Here is an 8,505-nt window from a genome sequence, read left to right as displayed (position 1 = left end):
TTCTATAGTTTGGCAATGGAATAGACCAGGGTTTGGAGCACATTGTGGGATTCTTGTGGAAACTTGATTTGGTATTTTCTTTCCTTCTGTAATTACAAGTTTACATGTGCTTATGTATGTCATCATCTCTCTCTGTTCATCTTACTAAATGAAACAAGGATAAAGGTAGAATTCATTGATATTGCAGTGCTCTACCTAGGGTTTGTTTAGTTATTTATGTTTTCAGCTATTTGAAGAGGATCCCTGAGACTTTCATGCCCTCTTAAACCCCTCACTAGTCTAAAATATCTCCATCTCACTCAATTTGAAGTACTAATCCATTTTCCAACCTCGCGCCATAGAGATCTCTGCAAGACTCTGTCCATTCTGCGGACCCAAATTTTCCTTTCACATTTGAGCTAGCAAAACAAAATTAAATCCAATAAAACTCCTCTGAGCATATACCTAGCCTAAAATTAGTCTTTACATCAATCATATCAAGCCTTACTTGCCATATTTTATTGAGATTGACAAGGAGAGAGCCCTCTCCCAACCTATAGGGCTAGCTACCAGGTTAAGTGTGGTTTAATGTTACCCTAGACCTGCCTTTCTCAACCTGAGGTAGATTTAGGCCCTAACAGGTGCAAGAAGTGAAAGATCACATCGAGAAAGTAGAAATGAATCCAGCCATATCTTGTAACTCATTGGTCGGAATTACCACTCCTAAAACTATCAAGATAGAATGGCATATCAAGAAGAAAAATGTTCAAGAAGTGAAAGATCACATTGAACATCAAGAAATGAATCCGATCATCTATTTAAAAGCATTGGAAGAAATTACCATTCCTCAAACTCTCAATATAGAAGGACATGTCAAGAAGAAAAATGTTCAAGAAGTGAAAGATCACATAGAGCATCAAGAAATGAATCCAACCATATCTTGTAATGCACTAGAAGAAATTACCGCTCCTCAAATTCTAAATATAGAAGGACATATCAAGAAGAAAAAGATTCAAGCAGTGAAATATCACATTGAGCATCGAAAACAAGTTCTCCAACTTTTAAAGGATAATGCCACTTTGGTGCATAATCGAATGAAACAACAGGCAGATCAACATCGCAATGAAAGAAGTTTTGATGTAGGTGATTGGGTATTTTTATGGTTACATACATACAAACAAATGTCCCTAAAGAAAGCTATTTATGAGAAGGAAATTTTGGAAATACTATATGCACTTAAGAAATGGCGACCTTACCTAATGGGAAGACACTTCAAGGTAAAAACTAATCATGATATTACTAAATACTTTTTAGAACAAAAATTATCCTCTAAAGAGAAACAAAAATGGGTCACAAAAATGTTGGGTTATGACTTTGAAATCATCTACAAAAAAAGGAAGAAAAATGTTGTCGGAGATGCACTCTTAAGAAAGGACGAGGATGTGGAAGCATTATTTTGTGCCATTTCTATTATCCAACTAGATTGGATAAATGAAACAAGGTATGAATGGAAGAAGGACAAAGAAGTGTGGCCACTCATTCAAAAGTTGTAGAAAATCCCAGTTCAAACAATATTTCCAAAACTTGACGAGGAAGGAAAAATCATATTGGAACCTAGAGCAAGCATAGAAACAAGAACCTGATAGCTACAAAATCAATCAATTTCAGAGTATCACATCAAGTGGAAGAACTTAACTGTTGAAGTTTCCACATGAGAGGACAAGAATTTTATAAAGAAGCATCAAGAACTACTCAAGCATTGAGGACAACACTTTTTTAAGGAGAAGGGCATGTTAGGCCCCTATACTACTAGTGTAACCCCTTATTGTTATTAGTAGAACACCCTTATTATATTGATGTAACCATGTAGTGCCCATATTGTTACGTGCCCCATAGAAGCCCACTATTGTTATTATTGTGTCCTTACAGTATTATTGTTATGGCGACTCTGATTATATTATGATTCCTTAGACTCCGATATATACAACGTAGGTCTTTTCATTTGTATCATCCAAGAATTGTTCATTTTTGTAATGCAAAGGAGGTTGAGCCCTCGAAGAGGCTGAATTATAAGGCATTCAACAATATTTTCTATCTTTTTGTGAGCTGGTTTCATAAAATACAAGCTCCCAGCTCAAACAATATTGTTAGAACATGACGAGGAAGGAAAAATCATATTGGAATTGGAAGCAGTCACAGAAACAAGAACTTGACAGCTACCAAATCAATCAATTTCGGAGTATCTCATCAAGTGGAAGAACTTATCCACTAAAGATTCCACATGCGAGGATGGAAATTTTATACAGAAGCATCCAGAACTACTCAAGCACTGCGGACAACGGTTTTCGAAAGGAGAGGGGCATGTTAGGTCCCTATAATACTAGAGATTCCCCCATTACTATTGTCATTGTATCCCTTATTATTATTATTGTGCCCCTATTGTCCCCATATTGTTATTAGTGTGCCCCATAGAAACCCACTATTGTTATTGCTGTGCCCTTATGTTATTACTGTTAGGTCAGCTCGATTATATTGTGACCCCTTAGCCTCCTATATATAGAGGGGAGGTTTAGTCATTTGTATCATCCAAGAATTGTTCATTTGTGTAATGTAAAGGAGGCTGCCCCCTCGAATAGGATGAATTCTAAGGTGTTGATCTATCTTTTATATATCTTTGTGAGTTGGTTTCCTAAAAGCATTTCCCCACTATCTAGGGACTAATATAGATAATATTTTCCCCTATATCAATTACTATAGAGACAAGATGGTTCAGTACATTAACTTCAATCTTGATCATGGTGGATTGGTGCTCCGCTTGTCTATGTTCTAATGTTCCACCTATATTTGGGATTTTTCTTGCAATATAATTTATTATTTTTCTTTCACGCACAAATTTTATATTCAAAATATATGTTGTGTTGTGTGGACACTCTCTTGATAGGTGAAGTTCTCCACATCCCCAACACTTCATAGGTTCTCTTTACTTAACCCCATTTATCCTTTTATTATTCAACTCCATTGGTTTTTTCCTAGTTTTACATTGAACAAGGTGGGTTGGATTACTTGTGGTGAATTTTTTTTGTTGGTGATCCTTCCAAAAATATTATGATATGTAGTTTTTTGTCTCTTTGTCCAACTTGAAGATTAATTTGTATCCTTGCTTTTATAGGATTTTAGGCCATCCCAATATTTTTGAATTGTAGATAACACAATCGTGCCTTTCTCAATTCTTCATCCATTATTTTAGGATTGTTGAACTCAATCCTTCTCTCTCAGAGACTCTCAAAAATTTTAAAAATATTTGTGATTTAGCCTTCTCTTCGCTTATGTAGGGGGCATAACGTAATAAATTGCCGAATTTCACAATGAATTCATCCATAGTTATTTTTCCCAACCTCAAATCATGGAGTTCATTTTCCCTACCATCATAGTATCATTGACTTAAATATTTAGAATTATATTGTTTCTAGAATTCCTCCCATGAAACTATCTTTTCCTCTAGAATCTGCACTATTTTGGCCTTCCCCCACCATGGAGCAACTTTACCTTATAAGTGATAAAAGGACAACCTCCCCTTCAAATTACTATCATTCTCATAAACTTGAAAATACATTATCATATTCATTTTCTGACTCCACACTCATTTTCTTTATGGGGTATATATTATCTCCATCCCCTCTGCCTCAATAGGTTTATGACTTGAATTTTCAGTCAAGTTGCTTATCAAGTTTTCTTGTTCCTTACTAGCCTTCAACAATTGTTGATGACTAGTTCTGATATTCGCCAATTCTTGCTGTAAAATTCTCACAATATCTACATATTGATTTTTCAAAGAAGTATTCTCTCCTACCAATTCCACATAAATCCATTCTCGTTCCCCAAGAGATGGATTTGAGGCTTCTTCCATCTTTTCTTGTGATGTTGACTTACTTTTGTACCTTATTTCCAGCAACAACACCCATTTGATTGCATTCACATCATATACTAATATATAAGATCCTATATGTGTTATTCTCATGGGGTGGTTTCCTGTAGTCCTATTTTTTTAACTTGTGACTTTGATTCCATATGTTAGATACCTAACTTTCACACTATTGTTTTTTTTCAATGTTATATTTAGTTTTGTTTTTTTTCAATGTTATATTTAGTTTCTAGTAGAATTTTTCATGCATACTATTATGTATTAAACATGCATATGCTCTCAATTAGTGAAATACAGAAAGTTTCCACCTTCTCACATAAGCCATTTCTTTAGTATAAAATATGATGTTCCATATACAACATTTCTTAATCCTTATTTGATGTTATCCTTTTCATTTTGTCAACTCGATTTGTATGAGCCTTTTATTTCATGTTAACCAAAGTACCACTATGGCATCAATAACTCTTGGCGCACAAATAAATTACACTCTACCTATGTCTGAAGAGCATATGATACAATATATTTGGGACTAGCTTTGATTATTCATTCAAATTTGTACCCTTTTATTAGGTTCCTAGTCCTTTTTTGTTTGAGCGCTTAAGAAATTCCACCCACCTGGGATAAAAATGATGTGTCTAGGGTTTTATTTTTGGTATATGCTTACACATGAAAATCCTCAATGGACACAATTGTTGTCTATGTGGTTAGCATGCAAATTTGGTACTTAGCCCTTTTAAATTATGGAGATTAGTTTGGGTTGATCGAGGGCTATGGTTTGATTAGGATAAATCCTAACCATATACCCTTATCTCCCCTTGTTTACTCGACCATTTTTGTCTTTTTTTATTTGATAGAGTGTTTCCTTAGGGTTTGGAGATATCATTGCATTTGTTTCATTTTCCAATGGTCTTTTGGACTTCCATACAACTATAGGTTTTCTAACAAAACACTCGTCATCTACAAGCGGAAAAATATCAGCTCACACAAGTATACGCAGAGTAGTTTCTTTTGTACATATGTTGCATTTGTTGTCCTACTTAGTTCCTTTTCTGGCCTAAGCTTAACTTTCTTTGGGTGAATTGCAGGTTTTTAATTGTCTTAAAAATTGCGTGGTGGAATATTGAAGGGAGTTACCTGCTTTGAGTGGACTAAGGTTTCATGTTCTAGATTGGCATTTTCCTCTAATGCCCATAAAAGCTAATCTCCTGAAATCGTTGTGGCCATCACTGCTAAAATAATTCCCATATTGAGTCAACAGTTCATAGACCCTAAGTTGAATCTTACTCCTCCTAACTTGATTTCAGATTTTTGGTGAGAGTTAGCTTTGAATGTGACCTCAACACGAACACACGTAAAAATAAGAGGCCTTGGACAAATCTCCCCTCCCTTGGGACACAGATTTCATGTGAGAGTTTTAAGGTAACATATCCATCGCGAGTATACGATCATATTGCTGGATGAAATTCTCTTAAATTGGCTCCTCTCGTTTCTCAACTACTCTTAACAGGTCCTTTCATCCTTTATTTTTTGGTTTCTTTAAGATCTTTGTTTCATTTTTATGAAACGCTACCCTAATCGTTGTGCGTTCTTTAGAACACATCTTCGGTATCCCCCGTTCTTTAGAACACATCTTTGGTATCCCCGTCGATTTCTCTGTTAACAAGTATAGCATATTTTTCGCTCTCATATGCACACTGTATTTTATTTCCACTTCTTGTCTCTTTATTCAGTGTTTCTAACCCTCCTTGATATTTGTATTTATAGGTATATTTATGGTTAAAAGGATGCATTTCTCACTGGAGTTCCACTTCATTATTATTCCCCTTAACTTTCACTCACTTTGCTATAGGTCGATTATTTCCAGTGTTCATCCCTAGATACATAACATATGGTTCAATGAATTTTTTGAATTTTATTTTCCAGGCCTAACTAGGGTTCCTTCACAATCTAGTTGTGCATACGCTATGACGGTTAAATTCTAATGGCGTCATGGATATGTTCTCCATTATTTGTATTTTTGTGGCCTTGGGCTTCCATTTGAATAAAATACTTTTGAATGGATTCATATTTTATATATATATATATTTTTGTTACTATACTCTGTGTGCAATTTCTGTGTCTATTACTTTCAGATTATCCTTCAAAATACTGAGGGTTTATAAACTTATGTTTCTTTTTATATATTATAATGTGTTAAAGAATTTGTGGACACTTCCCTTTCTTTTTATTTATGTAGATGCATGTATGAAGTTATTATGGAAGAGTTATACATCTTTTTAATATTATTATGGCTATATTGTGAATATGTTCCAGCATTGTTTGAATTTTTTGTTCGTATTGCATCTATAATTGAATTGCCTTCGTGATTGTATATGTGAGGAAGTTTATATATGTTTTATATATTATCTCCATTCTTATTTATCTATTATTTTTTTGCATTCGGACATGTCCAATACTTTACTAGAATATAAATTTCTTTTATGAATTTGAACAATTTTTTCAAAATTAAGTGAAAAGTAAGATATAAGATTCTTGGGGTTAAGTACAATTTCGATTGTCTCTTTCAACGATTTAGATATCCTTTTTTTCATACTCAAATTTAGGACTTGTTCCATAATTTTATGCTCCCTTTATATTCATATGAAATTTAACATGCTTAAGTCTTATCTCTTTAAACATGAGTATGAGGTTAGTCATCAATGTATGAAAGTAAATATTGTTTTGGATATATATTCCCTTTTCATCTCATTTGGATTCTTCTACTTTCACTGAATTAGTCTATCTAACATGATCATTTTATTAAATTGCAAGGGAAATACCCTTTCTTCTATTATGTCTCTCCCATGTAAATTCTCTTCCAATAGAAATTGGATTAGACATATTGTGGAATTTAGTGAGTGTAGTGTGTAAATCCTAGCCATTTATATAATAGAGGGAATTCTATAAAATGATGGTTTCATCTAATTAATGTATACATTCTCTATAGGATAATTCCTTGTGGTTATTGTCTAAAATTTTAAACTTCATAAATTTAAACTTATTCCTCTTATCTGATTCCAAGGAATCGTTTAAGAATGTATGAAGTTATTCCTATTTTGGTGGTATTTCGAGGAGTTCTGAAACAAATCACCCATAAATGTTATGTCAACTAGTTTAACTAGCAAATAAAACACCCTTCTGGATAATCCTTTATAATTATAGGATTAATATAAAGTTGTATTATCTGTTGTTCATCTCCACAGCTAATTACAGACATAAACATTCCAGATTTATACATAAAAGAAACACAAAATTCCTATAGACTATCCTTCTTTTAGAGTTATTCATTTTCTCTTTAAATCACACAGTATCATAATGGTACTTAAACATTCCTTCTCTAACTTCAATAGTGATAACCTTTCATAAAAATTGAATGCACCTCTTGGAGGCACATAGGTTATGCCTGCAAATGTGGTCCTATGAACATATATATCCATTGAATAGAAGAGAACCTAAATATGCATATAGAATATGCTCTTCTCTCATTCTTATAACTACCTATGTGGTACTAAACTCTCGAATCCACTCTATGAATATAAGATCATCTTTTATGCAAATTTCTTCATACAAGACTCGATTTGCATAATTTCTTACCTTCATGAATAAAGAATTTTGTATCTAATATATGGTTATATGATCCACTTTCGTGCATGCACCAAGAATTTTGCATACAATTATCATTAACAAAATAGAGAATGTTTATATTGGGCATGTATAAATAAACATATGTGTATGTCTAAGGAATGCATTTATTTCAGTTAACATTTGACCTAGTTAATAGAACATAATAAAAAATCTAAGCACTCGAGAACTAGGTACATTCCTTCTTACCATGAACTTCCTCTATGAGTTCCTTTTGAGCTAAGATCTTCTTCCACGAGGAATCAACGACCTATTTAATTAATAGATGGTTTTGTTTTATAATTTTCTTTCCAACAATGCTTTAACAATGTCTTGCTTTAAGGTCTCTGAACCTTTTTTCTTTAAAGCTTGGATTTTTCTCACAAAATTCTTTATTCCACTCTATTTTGTATCTTTCTTCAGCTAAGTGATTTAACATGATATCTCTCTGGCATCAAGTTAAAACATTTTCTTTCTCATTATCTTCTCCTAGGTATTTTTCGGAGGTTTTATGGAAGGTCCATCACATGGGCTTGGCCACCAACAACGTTTCCCAAAATGGAAAGAAATATTCTAACTTTAGTGCTCTTTTGTGAGTTTTCCTAAATAGTTTATTTATTATATCAGCAATAATTAAAATAATTACATCATCACAAAAGCATAGAAATGGATTCCATAGCCATTCAATCCAATAATAGCCCCATGTCTCAAAATAGTCAATATTAAAAGCCACAATTGTATGGGTGTTACATCTTCCCCCAATTTTAATTAAGCATGATCCTTAGTGTTTGTCCTTCAGTTCTATTTTTATTTGAACAATGTTAGAAAAGCTTATTGCATCTTGTCGTCCATCTTCCAAGTGGACTAGTTTGCAGTAAAGTGCTTCCATTTCACCTTAACTTGGGCGATGGATCAATAGTAAAGCAAGGTTTCTCCTTGATCAA

The sequence above is a fragment of the Pinus tabuliformis genome, chromosome 4_2, assembly GCF_031772625.1.
Source record: "Pinus tabuliformis cultivar Carrire ecotype Pingquan chromosome 4_2, CPIR1, whole genome shotgun sequence".
Classification (NCBI taxonomy): domain Eukaryota; kingdom Viridiplantae; phylum Streptophyta; class Pinopsida; order Pinales; family Pinaceae; genus Pinus; species Pinus tabuliformis.
The sequence above is the reverse complement of the archived record's forward strand: the minus strand, read 5'-3'. Positions refer to the sequence as shown.